The sequence below is a fragment of the Balaenoptera ricei genome, chromosome 4, assembly GCF_028023285.1.
Source record: "Balaenoptera ricei isolate mBalRic1 chromosome 4, mBalRic1.hap2, whole genome shotgun sequence".
NCBI lineage: Eukaryota > Metazoa > Chordata > Mammalia > Artiodactyla > Balaenopteridae > Balaenoptera > Balaenoptera ricei.
The window spans coordinates 122,060,500-122,083,314 of NC_082642.1; the positions used below are offsets into that span (position 1 = coordinate 122,060,500).

Sequence of the window (22,815 nt, forward strand, 5' to 3'; positions counted from 1 at the left end):
AGTTAAAATATCATAATTTTCTTATTCCTTTTATTGTCCATTGTGTTTTTTTGTCTGTTTGAAAAATATTTTTATAGTTTCAGATAATTGATCAAACTAATGTTCTCTTGAAAATGCCAATTCATTTGATCCAATACAATTATCTAAATCTTCTTTTAAAGTTTCAAGAAATGATAATTGAGTTAAGTGTAATTTACCAATTCTTTTGTGTAAATAAACAATGACACGTAGAAAATGCCGTGTTATCATCGATTAGCTTCCTTGTTAACAATTTCTGGACTACTAAATTTTGCCCTAAGAATAACTCTTTTAGAATACAAGATTCTTTCATTAGTTTTTTTTGGTATATGCATAAGATGTGAAGTTTTCTAATGATATCTCTTACTGATAAGAGATACTGATAGAGGTGTACATTTTTTTCTATGCTGTGGCTAGGGCAAAAATTAATGATTATTTACACACTTGATTTCATTTCTTAGACTATTTACAATCTTGGATATTGTATCTGATTTAAAATTACTATTCCATACATTTTTCTGGATATGCAATATGGGGAAGGCTCGTCATGTGAATTCTTTGTATTTTAAAGTGCATATATTGAAAGGGAAAACATAGATTCAATTTGTTTTCATCACATAAATCTAGATAAGGTGAAAGCTTTTATAAAAAAAAATACATAGTATGGTGAACTTTATATTTGTCACTTGATTAAGTGAACTGAAAACTTGTAATATAAATGTTATCTTACAACCCTGAAATACAAAAAAATTCCAGATTTATTAGTTTTGTGGGCAATTTTATGCTATCTTCATTTTACATGTCCAGAAAGAGAAATTAACTAATCTTAGCTCTGTTGTCATTCTTAATTTACAAAATATATGTAATTCATAAAACTTTTCGCTTCACAAGCTAATTATAAAATCATATTTTTTGTTGTTGTTTTTCATGGGGTTGGAGGAAGAGACATTTTTGTATTTCTATTCACTCTTCAAATGCAGGTCTCATAACTATATGTTGATGATATGAGATGATGGAGGACTTTGTAATAAAAACAAATGTCAACTTCAATTTTTTCAATAAATAACTTAATGTGAACTTAATGTTTATATTTTAATGTAGCAATTTGGTTTTGTCTGCATTTCTTGACAATTAACTAAAGCTCTCTCTTTTCTTCTTATTCAATTAAGCAAATTACAAATATCTTTAGAAATTAAACCACCTTAGTTTTTCTTAATGAGGTTAATTTCTACAGCCAAGGGATTTATATGTCATAGTGAGGATTGTATGGTTACAAAACAAGTGTTTATAATAGAAGAGCAAGTGAAATGCGCTATGAGGCTTGTGAATTTTTTAGCACAACACTTCTGAAGTTATCAATTAACTCTTTGGGAGAGGTGTACTTTGTTGTTTTGCTTTTACATTTGTTGATATGGAGCTTCTGTAAGTAGTGTGGAAGAACAAACAAAACTTTCCTGACAATTCATTGACATTGAAGAAGTGCACCTGGAAAGGAGAAGTCCAAGACCTTATTTTTAAAGGAAGCTGGAGTTTCTCTACAGGGGCCTTCTATTTTCTTATTAAATGAATTTGTAATGTGAAAATGCAAAGCCTGGAAATCAGCATTTCGATTAGTAGACCTTCATCATCACAGGTGAAATAATGTGGCACAGCCTTCTCAACTGTCTGCCGTATTTAGACTAGACAAGTGTAATGAGTTTTCTATGTTGCTGTAAAAAGTTACCACAATCTTAATGGCTAAAAACAACACAAATTTACGATCTTATGGCTCTATAAATCAAATATCCAGCACGCGTCTCGGTGGGCTATAATCAAACTGTCAGCTGCATTCTTTCTGGATATAAGGGAGAATCTGTTCCTTTGGTGTTTCCAGCTTCTAGAGTCCGTGGCTAATGGCCTCCTTCCTTCCTGCATCGTCAAAGCCAACAACGGCTGGTCAAATCCTTCTCACATGGGATCACTCTGACCCTCTCTTTTACAAGTTTTAAGGACCTTTGTAATTGCATTGGATAATCTCTCCATCTGAAGGTTCTTAATTTTTAAAAAGTCCTTAAATGTAAGGTAACATATTCACAGGTTCTGGGGGTTAGGAAGTGAACATTTTGAGTGGGCATTATTCAACCTACCACAATTACTATTAGATTTCAGTTAATTTTTATCAGCCTTTTAATCTAAGAGGGTTTACTATATCACTGGAACTAGCAAGGCGTGTTCCATGTTTGCAATGGTCATCTGTGTAGGATTCATCTACAGTCACTTAAATAATTGCATATAAAGGAAATTCTTGTTGCTATTTCAAACATTTATGTGGTTATTATAGTGTCTTCGAATCCAAAGGGTTATGTTGTCTTTATGTCAGACAGGCACTCAGCGGGGTGGTGAGCAGGACATCTGGTACAGATTCTTCCTAGCTGAAGTGTGTTTTCTCTGGGGACAATCAACTACCATTTAATTGTTTTGCTTCCTTTTTTGGGAATATATGCCCATCCTGTGATGTCCTAAGTCTCCAAGCATCTCATTTGACCTGCTTATACACATTTGACTAAATATCCATATATGACTACATTGACTACATTGGTAAAGCTTTTACATTTCTGTCCAGATTGAATCCTTACATCTGTTATCAGTTAAGCAGGGGAAAAACTATTATGGAAAGCAAACATGTTTTGATACATTTAATGTGTAAAGTAGGTACCTAGACTCTAGAATGCTGTTGATCAATAAATGAACTAGAATCTCTTGAAACAACACTTAAGCCCGTTTTACTTTTCATACCAAGTTTGGCTGTGGCTGAATGAAGAACACCAGCGTTGATCTTTGCTTTGCACTTGTACGAAAGACTATTTGCAGGAAGCCAAATATAGCAACAGAGGATTTAATATCTTGCCAAAAAATACAAAATCTGTTCCCCTTTAAGCACAACACTCTATCCTTTTCTTGTGGATCTTGCTAAAAGGAAAATATAGCTTTAAACTACCCCATTCCTTCTGCTGGAAGTTCCCTAATCTTTTTCAAATGGGCTATGTGTGGTTTTGTGGAGCTTTATGTTTCCAAAAGAAAATGGCTATATGAGAAATCCATCCAGTGTTAGCATTTTTCATAAAAAAATCTCAACTCCTAAATCAAAGATGAGAGTCAGCAGTAACTAAGAAAATCACACTTTGGTGGGTTCAGGACTAACCAAGGATCACTGGGTGATGTTTTGTCTTTTGTTTTGTATTGAAGCAAAAGTAATGATAAAAAATTGGCTTCAACCAACCAGGTGTTTTTTTTTTTTGCCTTAGAATGTGGGTGTTTCACTCTGACTGTTGTCTGATGGGTAAATGGACTAGTCCAGATTTCTCTATAACGTGGGTAATGACAGTGACTCTTCTGTCTCTTATGTTGTATATACAGAATTTTGAAAGGAGTTTTGCAAACATGACCAAGAAAATAACCCTTTCACAGTGACAGCTTTACCAGACATCTCTGTGTGGGATTTTAAAACAAACACAAGGCTGTTTGGAAATACTTGGTATATGTAAATATGCAAAACATGCTGACCAGTGCTAACAGCTGTAAGGTGTACTCCCTCATTCCTTGAGCAGAATATTTTGGTGGCAGTAGTGGTTATTTTTTCCATCTTTACTTGTCATTTCCCCCTTTTGTCTCCACCCACTCACCCATCCACTATCTCCTCTGGAAACACCTACTTAACACCCTTCCCTCATTCCTCCACACTGCTTCCAAGAGAATCATTTCAGTAGATTCCCACTGGAAAAGGTGGGCGGTGCCTTGAAGGAATGTTTGAGTTGTACCACGTTGTAAAGGCTGAGCTTCGGGGAACTAGCTTGCACTTGCTCTGACACCAGCCCTGCACACAGCGCAGACGCTCCTCAGGCCAGATTCCATTAAGGCTTGTCATTGCGAGGGGAGGGAAAGTCCTCTTGAGAGTGGCCATCCTGCCATGAAGATTCCAAAGATCAGAGTAATCACTTTAAGTGTGTATTATCAGGCTCTTATCAAGGCACTCATCCATTTATGAAAATAAGCATATGCCTGTCTACCCAAAGCCTAAAAAGGAAGAGAGGACTCAAGAGAAGTTAAAAATATAAGTCACTTCTTACAGGATTTTGACAGGTTTCGAGAGGAGAAAAGATGGCAAACGTAAAAGGAGAAACCCTGGGTCCTAGGACCAGTTCCACGGGAAACTTGTTGATATCATTTAGTCCCAAATTTCCAAAGTTTCTCTATCGGTCAGATGAAGATCAAGTGAAATAAAAAGATGCAAACTGCTTTGAGAAAACAAAAAGTAGATACAAAGAGACAGGAAGGGATATGTACTAAAAGTCCTCTATATACCATGAACAATACATGAATTTATCTCAAGGAATTTTCACAAATAACATGTGGATAGCATTATTTGGGAGGCTGTTAGCAATATTTTAAAAATGGGGATTTGAGTTTTAGTGATGCTACTTAGAAGTTGTATGTCCTTGGACAATTTCCTTAAGCTTTTAAAATTTCATTGTGTTCATCCATAAGATGAAGATATTTAAAATAACTACTTCATAGAGTTATGAAGACTAGTAAAATATGCAAATAGTTTAACACTAGGTAAATACTATGATTTTTTATTAATCTTATTTTTCAGTAGTTTGAGTAATTGAGTAAATGATCAGGGAAGCTCTTGCCCAAGGGCCCTTGGCCACAAGTAAAAGTCAGGATTCAAGCCCCCAAATAGAATCTTAGAACACCACACTGTTCCCAAAGTTTTTGCTATTGTCACATCTGAATGTATTTGCCGTGAACATATTTTAATGATCTCTTAGCCAACTAGAATAAAAGAGACAGTAGGAGGAACTAAAAATAGCCAGAAAGGGGAAGATTCTTTAGAACAAGCTAGAGTAACGTGGCTTTCACAAGCCAAATAGAGTTCAGACAGATTTTGCAACTGTAGATCATTATTTGTAACTTGGGGATACAGAATCAACGCATTCAACATATTCCTCTGGTCTGAAGGATCCTGGTTATTTTTCTACTCAGGTCAATCTCAAATCTCATTAAAATAGTGAATAATGGGTTGGAAGAATTATAGCTTCTTTCTGTTGACATCTTATCATAGTTTTCATCTGAAAATGTCAACTCACTAGCTCTTTAGGGATGAGCTCTCGTTTTCTCTGCTGAAACAATCAGTGTTACATTTTAAACCTGATTATTTTATAATTAGGTTAATGTTTATGAAGTATTCTCATTTCTCACACCCTGAGTGTGTGTTGGGGCAGGACTAATGGTAATGGAATAAATCATTTAAAAACACACAATATCTTAACTTGCAGGTTCTCTGTCAGAAAGCTAAGAAATTGCAAGATTGAGTTTTGACCTTTTTACTCTCTAATTGTCAGTTGTTTGATGTGGGAAAAAGTATTCTTCCTCATCAGTAAAAAAAGATATGGTAATCCCTGCATTGTAAAGTAGATATGTGGATTAAATGAGATAATGTATATATGCCTGTTAAACACTAGACTTCCTGGGAAGAGTATGATTTCCTGTATCAATTACTAACAGCCCCAGTTTACTAGGCACTTGTAAGAAGGACACAACAGTCACTCCATTGAATCCTCACACAACTTTCCAAGGTGGGTTTTTTAATTCCCACATTACAGATGAGAAAGCTGAGTTGTAGAGATTTTAGATCACTTGTCCAAAGCAGAATTAGGATTGAATGTTCAGTCTGTGTAACTTCAAAGCTCACTTCTTTTCCACTGCACCAGCTGGCTTCTCAATCTACTAAAAAATTAATATTGAGTGCCTATGGTTTGCTCACGTTCACATATAAAATATAAGTAAGAAAGAGTATAAATGCCCTACTCTGGGTGATGGGATGTCTGGCTTCTAAACTGCTTATACCGCAGCTAGCTGTGGTCCCTGAACTAAATTACTGGGCAGCTAATTTCGTGACTGATACACCATGATGAGTAATCAAAAAGCCTAGTCGAATTTCTGCATCAGAAATCAGATTAACATAAACTTGTGCAAGAGGGAAGTAATTCCCATTTTCTTCTTCCTCCAAATCCCATAAAGACACAGCAGGAAGTGTATATATGTCGATGCTACTCTCACTTCGCCACCGCTTCCTCCTCCCCCGCACTGTGTCCTCAAGTTCATTCTCGATGTCTACGTCTTTATTCCTGCCCTGCCACTAGGTTTATCAATACCATTTTTTTTTTTTTTTAGATTCCGGAAGCACAACACAGGGAGATCAGCTTGGTGCTTTGCGACGACCTAGAGCGGTGGGATAGGAGGGTGGGAGGGAGGTTCAAGAGGGAGGGGATATGGGGATATATGTATGCATACGGCTGATTCACTTTGTTGTACAACAGAAACTAACACAGTATTGTGAAGCAATTATGCTCCAATAAAGATCTATTAAAAACAAAAACAAAAAACAGAGCAGGAGAAATCTCCCTCTCCCAGAACCCTAGAATTTGGGTGTGTTTGTGTGTACAACATAACATCTTTTCTTCTTCTCCATTTATGCTAAATGGAGGGTCAACCATATATGCTAAAAATACTAATACAAGGAAAACAAAGTGGTGATTTCAATGCCTAGGGGCTGTGGTCTTGAAGTCACGTGTGTGTTAAATCTTTTTCCCTTGACAATTGTCAGTGGACATAGTGTCTGTACTGACTATTTGAAATAGGCCAAACTACCCTCCTATTAGGCAGTGCACATTCATGAAAACAAGTCTTAGGAATGCCAGCTTTTTCATGGAAATGTTCTTTGATGGAACCACTGCTCCTTGCTCTCTGTGGTACATCTGGGCCTGTGAAACTTCTGAACTCCTCTATTTCCTGGCCCCATGATGAGCCCCTTCAACTTGTCAACAGAATTCAACCCTTTCTGATGTTGATCTTTTTATTGCACTTCTCAGAAGAGGTTTTGACTTCTTTGGTTGTTCATAATAGGTCTTTCCTACCCCTGCCTGGCTCAGTTCTGGCTCCTGGAATGAGCCAGGATCAGGCTGTCCCGAAGCCAAAAAGGATTCTCTCCGGGAAGTTATTCACCCAAGGGCTGATCTATGATTTGTGGGACCTGAGACATAAAAGTTTGGGGGATAGGGGGCTTTTCAAGAAAAAGAAACAAAACGAATGCTAAATTATGTATGAAAGTGAATATTTATTTAGAATTAGAAATCACAACTAACAGATTTTGAGAGACTGAATACTATAACCACAAAACTTAGAAAAATCATGTAAATTTGTATTAACTACCTGCTTAAGACACAAGTATGGTATAACATAGCACTCTTCAAACAACGTGCTTTTATTATCATATTTCAAACATGTTCCTTTTCCAGTACCTTCTTCTTATACTTGGTAGTGGAACCCTCATAGGACCTGTTCATAAAGTAACATGCTCTCAGCCCCTTTTGAAACAGCACAGTGAGGGGCTGAAGTATTCCTAGAAGCCATTACATTAGGATATGATTACTTATCTACCCCTGAAAATGTTTGAGAATGCTATAAATATATCCCACTCAATCCAAATCCAAACTGTGTATATCTACCAACTAAACTTTCCCTTAGCTTAATATCCACTACCCCATGCAGGGAAAGTGTAATAAGGACCATCTGAGTGAAAAAGAGAGTGCTCTGAAATGATTGTGGTTAAAATAGCTTATTTTTGAAATATTTGCAAAAACATATGTCAACATGAATGCTGGGATGCATCCCAGGGCTTGGGAAGGGGCCTTGAAGCTTTAGCCTCATTTGCTTCAGGGCAAATCTGTCTGTGTACATGCCACTTCAACGTGTCTCCGTGGTAAAGAGAAGTCCTACTTACAGGATATTGGTGTGTGGCTTTGCATTTTTTTCCAGTTATAATCTCCTTTGTTACTTAGCGTGTATCATAGCTTCCTTTGTGCATCATTAAATGTGCATTCATGGCATCATTTGGAAGGGTTTCTCTCCATTCCAAACATAAAATGCTAATCTATCCTCTGCTGCTGTCTTTGGTTTATTTTCAGGCAAAGCTGTGATGTAAACACTTTCATGCCTCAGGTCTCCTGGGGATGGAGGCTCTGCTCACCTGTGGACAGGTGCTCACACCATGGATTGCCCCATGAATCAAATGGGCCCTGAGGAGACAGGGGGATAAAGGACTCGAGGACAAAGGGTAGCATTGGGTAGAATTCTGAGGGGAACCTTTTATACAACCCTGAAGCACCATGTGATTCTCTCCATGGCCGCCGCATGTGCTCTAGGCGACAACACAGCCACGCCAATTCCAGGATGAGCTCAGACACTAGGAATTGGCCCATGGGAGCCCGAAGTTCTTCGGGAGCCCGAAGTTCAGACACTAGGAATTGGCCCATGGGAGCCCGAAGATGTTCCCTTCCCAAAGCTTCATGGCATGCAGAGGACTCCGGTGTGCTGTGTGACACCTCAAACTCAGTGCTGCTGAAAACGAGTCTGCTGGAACAACATAAGCAGCAAAATACTTGTTAAAGACGTCATTTCATGGGCCCCAGTGCGAACTTGCAGGATCATAGCTTCTTAGATTGGGGCCCCTTATCCTTAAGGGATTTTGCACGCACTTTAAAGCTTTAAAAGGAATGCTTAGCTAAGTGGTTCCCATCCATTAGGATCACATGAGGAGTATTGAGAAATAACATCACCTGTGCCTCCCCCTCAGAGCCCGTCTATTGATCTGGGTGGAAACATCAATGCTATTTTAATTAAGTGCTCCAGGTGATTCTAAGCTAAGGCCAGGATTAAGCACGAGGGCTACTGGGTATATCTGTGAGAGTTGCGTCCAGGCATTTGTCCAAGGGCGGGTAACAGAACCTGCTCTGCATGTGTTTGGACGGGGCAGGTCAGTGCAACCAACAGACTTCATGCTTTAGCAGAATTTTTGGGTGTCTGTGTAAGGGGAGAGCACATGCAGACAGGAAAGAAAACAAATCACAATTTGGTCTTCATCTAGGAGTTCATTGTTCCTGAATTTCTCCTGAGACAAAAGACTGGAGAGGTTGGCATTTTCAGCATTTCAAGGTCCTTCTTTCTCTGGATGCAGTGGGAGCAGGCGAAGGAGTTGTGCTGATGCCTTTGAAGGTATGTTCTCAAGATGCAGATGTGATTCCGCAACATAATCTTGCCTGAGGATACAATCCAAAGCATGAGGAGAAAGAGGAGGAAACGGCAGGCTCTCAGGTAAATGCTCTCTCCCGAGTCAGAGGCTGTGTCTGTTTTTGCTCCTGAAATGCCACAGATTGAGAACCTGCAAACATTTAATTCTCTATTTCCGATGTTCCTGCCTAGCAGGGTGGTTTTCAACTGCTTATTTTTTTTAATTGAAGTATAGTTGATGTACAGTATTATATGTTTCAGGTGTAGAATATAATGATTCACAATTTTTAAAGGTTATACTCCATTTATAATTATTATAAAATATTGGCTATATTGCCCCTGTTGTACAATATATTCTTGCACCTTACTTTATACATGATCATTTGTATCTCTTAATCCCCTACTCCTGTGTGGCCAACCCCCCTTCCTTCTCCCCACTGGTAACCACTAGTTTGTTCTCTATATCTGTGAGTCTATTTCTATTTTGTTATATTCACTATTTGTTGTATTTTTTAGATTCCAAGTATAAGTGATATCATACAGTATTTTTCTTTCTATGTCTGACTAATTTCACTTAGCATAATACCCTCCAAGTCCATCCTTGTTGTTGCACATAGCAAAATTTCATTCTTTTTTATGGCTGAGTGGTATTCCGTTGTGCGTATTTACCACATCTTCTTTAACCATTCATCTGCTAATGGACACTTAGGTTGCTTCCATATCTTGGCAGTTGTAAATAATGCTGCTATGAACATTAGGGTGCATGTATCTTTTCTTTTTTAATATAAATTTATTTATTTTATTTATTTTTGGCTGCATTGGGTCTTTGTTGCTGTGCACAGGCTTTCTCTAAGTTGTGGCGACCGGGGGCTACTCTTCATTGTGGTATGCGGGCTTCTCATTGCGGTAGCTTCTCTTGTTGTGGAGCATGGGCTCTAGGCACACGGGCTTCAGTAGTTGTGGCTCATGGGTTTCAGCAGTTGTGGCTCATGGGCTTCAGTAGTTGTGGCTTGCCAGCTTAGTTGCTCTGTGGCATGTGGGATCTTCACGGACCAGGGCTCGAACCCATGTCCCCTGCATTGGCAGGCGGATTCTTAACCCCTGTGCCACGAGGGAAGACCCCATGTACCTTTTCAAATTAATGTTTTTGTTTTTTTCAGATATATACCCAGAAGTGGAATTTCTGGGTCATATTGTAGTCCTATTTTTAGTTTTTTTAGAATCCTCCATACTGTTTTCATAGTGGCTGTACCAATTTACATTCCCACCAACAGTGTACAAGGGTTCCCTTTTCTCCACATCCTTACCAAAATTTGTTGTTTGATATTTGGTGACAGCCATTTTGACAGGTGTGAGGTGATATCTTATTGTGGTTTTGGTTGTGTTTCCCTGATGATTAGTGATATTGAGCCATTTCATGTGCCTGTTGTTCTTCTGCATTTCCTCTTTGGAAAAATGTCTATTCAGGTCTTCTGCCCTTTTTTTAATTGGATTTTTTCTTTTTTTTTTGATGTTGAATTGTATGAGTTGTTTATGTATTTTGGATATAAACCCCTTATTAGTCATGTCATTTGCAAATATGTTCTCCTATTCAGTAGGAGAAAACTGATGGTTCCTTTTGTTGATGGTTTCCTTTGCTGTGCAAAAGCTTTTATGTTTAATTAGGTCCCATTTGTTTATTTTTGCTTTAGTTCCCTTGCTGTAGGAGACAGATCCAAAAAAATATTGCTACGATTTATGTCAAAGAGTGTTCTGCCTATGTTTTCCTCTAGGAGTTTTAGGGTTTCCGGTCTTACATTTAGGTCTTTAATCCATTTTGAGTTTATTTTTGTGTATGGTGTCAGAGAATGTTCTAATTTTACTCTTTTACATGTAGCTGTCCAGTTTTCCCAGCACCACTTATTGGAGAGACTGTCTTTTCTCCATTATATATCCATTCAAGCCTCCTTTGTCGTAGATTAATTGACTATAAGTATGTGCGTTTATTTCTAGGCTGTCTTGGCTTTGTATTTTTAGCTTCCAGTTCTTGTCTGTTGTAGTACATTAAACTATAAATTCAAAGATGATAAGAGAGTTCCATCTTGAATAGCCGAGATTAAAAAAGGCTTCAGGTTGAGAGACGAAGGCAGAAACGAAAGCTGAAAATTTTGGAAGGAATTCAACATAGACAAACAAGAGAAAAACAGTTTGTAAGATGACTTTGAACTGAAGAATTTATGTACAAATAACCTGAAGCTGAGAATAGTGAGGAACGAGTTACCCCCTGGATAAGCCAGTCTTATTTTTCTTCAAGAATAAAAAAGTCTATGTGTTGTTTGCAACTATTCATGATCACAAAGAAGAACCACATCACATGCTCCCCACAAAATGAAGTCTTAGTGTGCAATGAAATATTACCGAAAGAATGCTTTCTTAGATTATCTGAAAAAAATGTATTCCTGACCTGACTGTCACTAACAGCCTATGTGCTTCTGGAAAAATTACTAAATATCCTTGTTGTGTTTCCTCATCTATGAAATAGGGTAAACAAAACTAGAATACCTCTAAGACTTCTTCTAGCTCTAAAAGTTCTCTGATTCTATGTGTATTTTTTTAAAAATATACTGCTATAACCTATTTAGACATCAGCATTAATATTTTCCCGGGGCAAGAAAATTTTGGAAAGAATAATCTAATTGGAATTTTATTTGACCGCTTCTTCAGATGTCAGTGGAAGACTAGACTATAAAAATTCAGTAATGACAATGTTGTACACAGTGGAACAAAGGAAAATTCCAAATCTCTTTGCAACAAAGGCCATTGGTGTTTATGTAATCTTAACAGGAAAAAAGCAGGAGAGACACAATTCCCTTAGGAATTTGACATCCTGGAATTTATATTTTTATCATAGCTTGTCCTTCAAGGAGCCAATGTTCAAACCTGTGTATAATTTAGAAATTTTGTTCATCCCATGCATTCAGTGTGCAGGATTGAATTACTCAATGGTTGCAAAATAGAAATGTAGAATTAAAAAAAATAATTTACAGCATTCCTATAAATAATTATATCCAACACAGAAGATAATGTTACATACAACACTAAAGACATAACAGGTTATCCAGCCTTGCCCTTACTTATTTAGTTTTTTAAAAAAAATCTTTTATGGTGTGTCCAACCAAATTTTAACAATCCATGTTGGCTTCTATGACTCCCACTGGAAAATTAATAAATAAATTTCAATAAACACTTTTAAAAATTATTTTATACTAGAGCATAGTTGATTTACAATGTTGTGTTAGTTTCAGGTGTATAGCAAAGTGATTCAGTTATAAATATACATATATCCATTCTTTTTCAGATTCTTTTCCCATATAGGTTATTACCTATATGAGTAGAGTTCCCTGTGCTATACAGTAGGTCCTTGTTGGTTATCTATTTTATATATAGTAGTGTGTATATGTAAATCCCAGACTCCTAATTTATCTCTCCACATCCTTCCCCTTTGGTAACCATAAGTTTGTTTTCTGTGTCTTTGGGTCTATTTCTGTTTTGTAAATAAGTTCATTTGTACCTTTTTTTTCAGATTCCACATATAAGGGATATCATACAATATTTGCCTTTCTCTGTCTGACTTACTTCACTTAGTATGACAATCTCCAAGTCCATCCATGTTGCTGAAAATGGCATTATTTCATTCTTTTTAATGGCTGAGTAATATTCCTTTGTATATATGTTCTACATCTTCTTTATCCATTCATCTGTCGATAGATATTTAGGTTGCTTCCATGTCTTGGCTATTGTAAACAGTGCTGCAGTGAACACTGGAGTGCATGTATCCTTTCAAACCATGTTTTTCTCCAGATATATGCCCAGGAGTGGGATTGCTGGATCATATGGTAGCTCTATTTTTAGTTTCTTAAGGAACCTCTATACTGTTCTCCATAGTGGTTGTACCAATTTACATTCCCATCAACAGTGTAGGAGGGTTCCCTTTTCTCCACACCCTCTCCATCATTTATTGTTTGTAGACGTTTTGATGATGGCCATTCTGACTGGTGTGAAGTGATATCTCATTGTAGTTTTGATTTGCATTTCACTAATAATTAGCGATGTTGAGTATATTTTCATGTGTCTCTTGGCCATCTGTATGTCTTCTTTGGAGAAATGTTTATTTAGGTCTTCTCATTTTTTCATAGGGTTGTTGGTTTTTTGATATTGAGCTGCATGAGCTGTTTGTAAATTTTGGAGATTAATCCCTTGTTGGTCGCATCATTTGCAAATATTTTCCCCCATTCTGTGGGTTGTCTTTTCATCTTGTTTATGGATTCCTTTGCTGTGCAAAAGCTTTTGAGTTTAATTAGGTCCCATTTGTATATTTTTGTTTTTATTTTCATTACTCTAGGAGGTAGATTCAAAAAGATATTGCTGCAATTTATGTCAAAGAGTGTTCTTCCTATGTTTTCCTCTAAGAGTTTTATAGTATTTGGTCTTTCATTTAGGTCTTTAATCCATTTTAAGTTTATTTTTGTATATGGTTTTAGAGAATGTTCTAATTTCATTCTATTACATATAGCTGTCCAGTTTTCCCAGCACCACTTATTGAAGAGACTGTCTTTTCTTCATTGTATATTCTCGCTTCCTTTGTCGTAGATTTATGGACCATAGGTATCTGCGTTTATTTCTGGGCTTTCTATTCTGTTTTACTGATCTATAAGTCTCACTTTGTACCTGTACTATACTGCTTTCATTACTATAGCTTTATAGTATAGTATATGAGGTCAGGGAGCCTGATCCCTCCATCTGTGTTTTTCTTTCTCAAGATTGCTTTGGCTATACGGGATCTTTTGTGTTTCCATACAAATTTTAAGATTTTTTTGTTCTAGATCTGCAAAATATGCCATTGGTAATTTGATAGGGATTGCATTGTATCTGTATATTACCTTGGATAGTATAGTCATTTTGACAATATTAATTCTTCCAATCCAAGAACATGGTATATCTTTCCATCTGTTTGTGTCATCTTCAATTTCTTTCAGCAGTGTCTTATGGTTTTTAGAGTACAGGTCTTTGCCTCCTTAGGTAGGTTTATTCCTAGGTGTTTTGTTCTTTTTGATGTGATGGTAAATGGGATTGTTTCCTTAATTTCTCTATCTGATCTTTTGTTGTTAGTGTATAGAAATGTAACAGATTTTTGTGTGTTAATTCTGTATCCTGCAAATTTATGGAATTCATTGCTGAGCTCTAGTAGTTTTCTGGTAGCATCTTTAGGGTTTTCTACATGTAGTATCATGTCATCTGCGAACAGTGACAGTTATACTTCTTCTTTTTCAATTTGTATTCCTTTTATTTCTTTTTCTTCTCTGATTGCTGTGGCTAGGATTTCCAAAACTCTGTTGAATAATAGTGGTGAGAGTGGACATTTTTGTCTTGTTCCTGATCTTAGAGGAAATGCTTTCAGTTTTTCACCATTGAGTATGATGCTTGCTGTGGGTTTGTCATATATGGCCTTTACTATGTTGAGGTAGTTCCCTCTTTGCCCACTTTCTAGAGAGTTTTTATCATAAATTTGTGTTGAAATTTGTCAAAAGCTTTTTCTGCATCTATTGAGATGATCATATGGTTTTTATTCTTCAATTTGTTGATGTGGTGTATCACACTGATTCATCTGTTGATACTGAAAAATCCTTTCATCCCTGGGATAAACCCCACTTGATCATGGTGTATGATCCTTTAATGTGTTGTTGGATTCTGTTTGCTAGTATTTTGTTGAGGATTTTTGCATCTATGTTCATCAGTAATATTGGCCTGTAATTTTCTTTTTTTTTTGGTATCTTTATCTGGTTTTAGTATCAGGGTGATGGTAGTCTCATAGAATGAGTTTGGGAATGTTTCTTCCTCTGCAGTTCTTTGGAATAGTTTGAGATGGATAAGTATTAAGTATTCTCTAATTGTTTGATAGGATTCTCCTGTGAAGCCATCTGGTCCTGAACTTTTGTTTGTTGGGAGTTTTTAAATCACTGTTTCAATTTCAGTGCTTGTGATTGGTCAGCATATTTCCTATTTCTTCCTGGTTCAGTTTTGGAAGATTGTACCTTTCTAAGAATTTGTCTATTTCTCTAGGTTGTCCATTCGATTGGCAAATAGTTGCTTGTAGTAGTCTCTTATGATCCATTGTATTTCTCCAGTGCCATTGCCAACTTCTCCTTTTTCATTTCTAATTTTATTGATTTGAGCCCTCTCTCTTTTTTTCTTGATGAGTGTGGCTAAAGGTTTATCAATTTTGTTTATCTTTTCAAAGAACCAGCTTTTAGTTTCATTGATCTTTTATATTGTTTTCTTCATCTCTATTTCATTTATTTCTGCTCTGATCTTTATGATTTCATTCCGTCTGCTAACTTTGGGTTTTGTTTGTTCTCCTTTCTCTAGCTGCCTTAGGTGTAAGGTTTGGTTGTTTATTTTCTTAATTCCTGAAGTAAGATTATATTGCTATCAACTTCACTTTTAGAACTGCTTTTGCTGTGTGCCATAGGTTTTTGGATCATTGTGTTTTCATTTTATCTCTAGGCATTTTTTGATTTCCTCTTTGATTTCTTCAGTGATCCATTGGTTGTTCAGTAGCATATTGTTTAGCCTCCACGTGTTTGTGTTTTTTACAGTTTTTTTCTTGTAGTTGATTTCTAATCTTGTAGCTTGTGGTTGGAAAAGATGCTTGATATGATTTCAATTTTCTTAAATTTATCAAGGCTTGCTTTATAGCCCAGCATGTGATCTGTCCTGGAGAATGCTCCATGTGCACTTGAAAAGAATATGTTTTCTGCTGCTTTCAGATGGAATGTTCTATAAATGTCAATTAAGTCCATATGATCTAATGTGTCATGTAAGGCCTGTGTTTCCTTATCGATTTTCTGTCTGGATAATCTGCCCATTGATATAAGTAGGGTGTTAAAGTCCCCCACTATTATTTTGTTACTGTCAGTTTCTCTTTTTATGGCTGTTAGCATTTGCCTTATATATTGAGGTGCTCCTATGCTGGGTGCATATATATTTAACAATTGTTTTATGTTGTTCTTGGATTGATCCTTTGATTATTATGTAGTGTCCTTCCTTGACTCTTGTAACATTCTTTATTTTAAAGTCTATTTTGTCTGATATGAGTGTTGCTACCCCAGCTTTCTTTTGATTTCCATTTGCATGGAATAACTTTTTCCATCCCCTCATTTTCAGTCTTTATGTGTCCCTAGATCTGGAGTGGGTCTCTTGTAGACAGCATATTACATTGGTCTTGTTTTTGTATCTATTCAGCCAGTCTGTGTCTTTTGGTTGGAACAATTAATCCATTTACATTTAAGGTAATTACTGACATATATGTTCTTGTTGACATTTAAAAATTTTTTTTTTTAATTTTTTTCTGTAGATCTCTTTTCTTCCCTTCCTCTTTTGTTCTCTTCTTTTATGATTTGATGACTATCTTTAGTGTTGTGTTTGGATTCCTTTTTCTTTTTTGTGTGTATATCTATTGTAGATTTTTGGTTTGTGGTTCCCAAGTGGTTTTGATATAGCAGTCTATATATACAAGATTGTTTTAAGTTGCTGGTCTCTTAACTTCAAATGCATTTCCAATATCCTTCATTTGTACTCTCCTCTTTTCATCAGTGCTGGTTATGATATCGTATTTGTGTGTGGATGATTTAATACCTTCATTGTATGTTTGCTCTTACCAGTGAGCTTTCCCATTCATAATTTTCTTATTTCTAGTGGGGACCTTTTCTTTTCTGCCTAGAGAAGTGCCTTTAGCATTTGTTGTAAAGCTGGTTTGGTGGTGCTGAATTCTCTTAGCTTTTGCTTGTCTGTAAAACTTTTGATTTCTCCATCAAATCTGAATGAGAGCCTTGCTGGCTAGTATATTCTTGGTTGTAGGTTTTTCCCTTTCATCATTTTAAATATATTGTGCCACTCCCTTCTGACCTGCAGAGTTTCTGCTGAAAAATCAGCTGATAACCATATAGGGATTCCCCTGTATGTAATTTGTTGTTTTTCCCTTGTTGCCTTTAATATTTTCTCTTTGTCTTTAATGTTTGTCAGTTTGATTAATATGTGTCTTGGTGTGTTCCTCCTTGGGTTTATCTTGTATGGGACTCTCTTTGCTTCCTGGACTTGGGTGAATGTTTCCTTTCCCATTTTAGGGAAGTTTTCAGCTATTATCCCTTCAAATTTTTTCTCAGGACCTTTTTCTCTCTCTTCTCCTTCTGTCACACCTATAATGCAGATATGGGTGCATTTTATGTTGTCCCAGAGGTCCTTTAAACTTTCCTAATTTCTTTTCATCCTTTTTTCTTTATTCTGTTCCATGGCAGTGATTTCCACCATTCTGTCTTCCATCTCACTTGTCTGTTCTTCTGACTCATTGATTTTGTTATTGATTCCTTCTAGTGTATTTTTCATTTCAGTTATTGTATTGTTCATCTCTGTTTGTTTGTTTTTTATATATTCTAGCTCTTTGTTTAACATTTCTTATATCTTCTCGATCTGTGCCTCCATTCTTTTTTCTGAAATCTTGGATCATTTTTACTATAATTACTCTGCATTCTTTTTCCAGATGATTGCTTATCTCCACTTCACTTAGTTGGTCTTCTGGGGTTTTATCTTGTTCCTTTGTCTGGAACATATTCCTCTGCCATATTATCTTGTCTAACTTTCTGTGTTTGCAGTCCCACAGGCTGCAGGATTGTAGTTGTTCTTGCTCTGGTGTCTGCCACCCTGGTGGTTGACACTGGTCTAATAGGGTTGTGCATGCTTCCTGGTGGGAGGGACTGGTTCCTGCCCACTGGTGGGTGGACCTGGGTCTTTCCCCTGTAGTGGACAGTGCCATGTCAAGGAGTGTATTTAGAGGTGGTTGTGGGTTCAGGACGACTTTAAGCAGCCTGTCTGTTGATGGGTGGGGCTGTATTCCTGCCCTGTTGGTTGTTTGGCCTGAGGCATCCCAGCACTGGAACCTAAGGGCTGTTGGATGGGGTCAGGTCTTGGCATCAAAATGGCAGCCTCCAGGACAGCTCACGACAATGAGTACTCCCTAGTACCTCTGCCACCAGTGTCCTTTTCTGCTCAGTGAGCCACAGCCACCCCCTCCCCCACCTCCCTATGAGACCCTCCAAGTCCAGAAGGTTGGTCTGGTCCAGGCTCCTATGAAGTCACTGCTTTTTCCCCTGGGTCTCAGTGTGCACAAGACCTTGTGTGTGCCCTCCAAGAGTGGTGTTTCTGTTTCCCCCAGTCCTGTGGAATTCTTGTGATCAAGGCCCACTGGCATTCAAAGACAAATGCTGTGGGGACTCCTCTTCCCGATTCCAGACTCCTGGGGAGCCTGACATGGGGCTTAGAACTCTCACTCCTGTGGGAGAACCTCTGCGATATAATTATTTTCCAGTTTGTGGATTGCCTACCCAGCATGTATGAGATTTAATTGTATTGTTAATGCACCCCTCCTACTGTCTCATTGTGGCTTCCTTGTCTTTCGAAGTAGAATAACTTTTTTGGTAGGTTCCAGTCTTTTTCGTTGATGGTTGTTCATCAGTTTGTTGTGATTTTGGTGTTTTTGTGAGAGGAGGTGCACTCAGGTCCTTCTACTTCATCATCTTGTCCTCAAACCCCAGCCTCAATTAATGTGTGTTGACCACTTCATTTCCTTGCATCCAAATTCCATGTAATTACCTACAGTCTTTCACCATTTCATCAGGAAGAACAATTATCACCATAATCTAAAAACATTTACTACCTCCTCACAATGCCATCTCTCATGTGGGATAAAGCTAGTTAAATGGATAGAGTTCTGTGTTCTAAAAACATCCTCAACCTCTTTGGTCTGGCTGTACTGTGTGTTTGAGTCTCTCTCACATTGTCTTTTATCAGCAATTTGACCAAATCTTCTTTCCTTTATTTTTGAAAAGTAAATGCTTGTTTCTCCTCAATTTCTTTCTCCTGGTAAATGTCCTAATGCATAGTTGGTCTGTTTTTTTTTTTTCTTGTAATAGCTTTATTCTAGGTAGATTATGCACATGATGCCTGATGCCATCCTCATTACACAGTGGTAGCTGCTCAATGTAAACAGAACAGTTCACTCCAAGGTGGAGGGGGAAATTTTTTCTCCTCCTTAGTAAACCACTCTGTTCTGGAAAGAGCAATGACTTTTATTTATTTGTAGATCCAGGGACTGTTTGCTCTCAGATCTCCTCCTAAACTTTCCAGTGTTTCCCTCAGTATCACAGGAGGATTGACTCCCAGCAATGGCAGGAGATTGAGGGATGAGACCAGGAGTCAGGGAGAAGCTGGGATATTTCTCCTTTTCTACTTTGAACAACATCTCTGGCAGCAGCTATATCTCCAGAGATGACTATGGCTTCTCTGTAGCCTCTATTCCTGCTATACTCCCAGCTAATGCCAGGTACCCTGGCCTCAGGCTCTCTTAATATTGATCCTCACTTATGGGTGGAAGAAGCTTCCTGATGTTACTAATCTCTGATTCACTTCACCATCCCCTTAGCTTTTCCATCACTGTGAAACTAATATCCTGCATTGAATTTGCTACTTTGAGTATTCAGAGTGATTTCCGTTTACCTGGTTGAAATGTGGCAGACACACTTTTGCCTATAAGGAATGGTCCTAGGAAAAAAATCCTCAAGAAATTATGTGGCATAGAGTTGTTCATATGTTAGAGCATGAATGTAGGAATGACCCCCCTTGCAGGCAAAAAGGAGAATTTTAGTAATCCATGGTATGCAGTGTCATCAAATCCATTTGAAGTATCAGGGCTCTAAGAACTAAGAAATCTACTGAACTCGTCCACTGTGGCAGCAGTAATGGTTATAAATATTGTAAGGGATAGAAGAGTATATGAAACGGCATCGAAAGCCTTTTAAAAAAAGGTTAACTCAAAGTTTTGAACTTTTAGCTCAAAATTCTGGTAGAAAACCAGAGAACTTCATAACAGCATTAAATGGATTTTTTAATTCAGTTGTAGACACAGCTGAAGATCAGAATCAAAGTTTTATGGTACAGTTTGGAGAATTTTAAAGCAAGTTGGACAGACAACTTTACCAATTTTCTTAGTGAGGAAGAATGATTCCCTTAGACGTGGGCAGAAATATTTGGGTGTTCTCAGAGGAAGCTGGAAAACCTGGGCCCCATAATTAAATAAATCCCATAATTGAGTCCCAAAATTCATTTGCCAGTTCAAACAACTCCCTTCCTCTTTTAGAGGAAACTAACCTTCTTTCATAAAATACCCACATCATACTTCAAAAACGAGAGTCAGGTTCCAGTAAGACCCAGGGGAGAATCACTAATTATCTTGGGAGAAGACAGCTTACACATCACAGAGATTGAAAGAACTTGCTCATATTTACCATTTGGAAGCTGAGAAGCATATACATGAATGGATCCTGAGCATGTTAGACTAAGGAGGTGGAATAGAAAGTTAGATAGGCTATATCTATTGGATACAGGATTTAATGGAGTAACTCAGTTGGCCTTCTTGTGGAGGGCCTTGTAACCATTATGTGTACAGACTGTAAATCATCCTCTAAACATCCCCTGATATAGTATATAGTCATTTTGCCAGTGACTCTGCACTGGAGAAAGGGAAAAATCCCAGACACTGACTCTGAGTTGACCTTAATCCCTGTGGACCTGAGATGTGACTATGGTTCGCTGAAGCTTATGGAAGGTGGCTGGTAAATAGACTTTGGCCAAACCTCTACCTCAAAGTGGGCCTATTGAATCCATCCTTTGGTTATATGCCTGACTACATAGTTGGGTAAAGTAGATGAAGAAAATAACAGAATTGGTCCAGTCCAAAATGGCAAATTAGGAAGACCTTGAACTAACCTCTCCCACAGACACACTGAACCTATACCTACATATAGAGCAATTCATCCTGAAAAAGAACTGAGGGTTGATTGAACAGCTTTTGCACATTATATGATAGAGGGACAACATAAAGAGGGGCAGATGAGTCACAGACACAGTATCTATGGAAATCCCACCCCTGATGTGGCAACGTGCAGTAGGAAGGGCTATCACTGAGGGACCCATGTGCAGACTTGCCTGACCTGGGGCACAGCAAATAAAATAAAATAAAATAAAATAAAATAAAATAAAATAAAATAAACAAAAAAAACCCCCCAAAAAACAGTGGTTTAAAGGGCACCTAGTTTATGCATCAAGGATATTCATTTACTAACCCTAGAGCATCTGCTAAATGGGTGGGGAAATGACAAGACTCTCTCTGAGGTAGGAGGTACCCAAAATCACCACTTTTGACATTCCCCTTCCACCTTGATAGCTCAGGTGGGAATACAATCCAGGTGTTCTAACTGACCATCTAAGGCAGTGCCAGTGTGCCCCCAGAATCCTGACCCTCACAAGCTACAGCCATCCCCCCAAGTGAGCACCAGTTTGGAATGTCCTGGGCTCCCTGCCCATGTCCACTCCAGCTCCACCTCTCCTACTGGGGCAGCCCCATCACAGTGTGCCCCAGGACTCCATGGCCCACATGTGCCTGCTTCAGCTCTAGTTGGCCTGCCAAAACTGCCTGGTACACACAGTCTGCACAGGGGACACTCTGACACAAGCCATGCCTTCAAGATTGGGAGAGGTATCTGTTTTGTCCACATGAAAACAAACACAGAAAGTCAAACAAAGTGATAAGGCAGAGGAGTATATTCCAAATGAAAGAACAAAATAAAACTCCAGGAAAAATACCTAATGTGACGGAGATAAAAAAAAAAAATTTACCAGATATAGAGTTCATAATGGTTAAAATAGATGCTCACTGAATTTAGGAGAGGAATGAGGGAACACAATGAGAACTTCAACAAAGAGAAAACATAAGAAAGAACTAGTCAGAATATAAACACTGAAATAAAAAATACAGTAGAGGGACTCAATAGCAGATTAGATGGTACAGAAGAATGGTCAATGATCTGGCAGACAGAATAGTGGAAATTACCCAAGCAAAATAGAAAACAAAAATTTTTTTTAAATAAGGATAGTTTAAAGGATCTATGGGACAAATTTGCATTATATGGATCCCAGAAGGACAAGAGAGACAAAGAAAGGGGCAGAAAAATTATTTGAAGAAATAATGGCTGAAAAACTTCCTAACCTGGAGAAGAAAGCAAATATCCAGGTCTAGGGAGCACAGAGACCCCCCCCCCCCAAACACAATGAACCCAAAGAGATCCACACCAAGACAAATTATAATTAAAATGTCAAAATTAAACATAAAGAGAGAATTTAAAGACACCTAGAGAAAAACAATTAGTCACATGCAAGGGAATCCACATAAGCCTATCAGCTGATATTTCAGCAAAATCTTTGCAGGCCAGAAGGAGTGGCATGATATAATTAAAGTCCTAAATGAAAAAAATTAACAACCAATAAGACTGTACCTAGCAAGGTTATTATTCAGAATTGAAGGAAAATAGTTTCCCAGACAGGCAAAAACTAAAGGAGTTATGTTAAAAGGTCTACATGAAGTAGAAAAGAAAGGGAAATTAAAGTATATAAATTCACTGAAAGTCAAACTTTAAAAACAAAAGTATAAACAAACAAAATGTTAAAAAGAAAACACTTTTCAATCTGAATCACCTCATCATGTTGTCTTAGTACAAATTATGTAGATAATTCAATATATTTTACTTAATATAATGGTGG

General features: G+C 37.5%; 1 pseudogene; it reads left to right on the top strand.

The window, feature by feature from the left end:
* The first annotated feature begins 2,242 nt into the window (after positions 1 to 2,242).
* LOC132364420 (uncharacterized) lies at positions 2,243 to 3,167 on the top strand (annotated as a pseudogene).
* Positions 3,168 to 22,815: the final 19,648 nt, after the last annotated feature.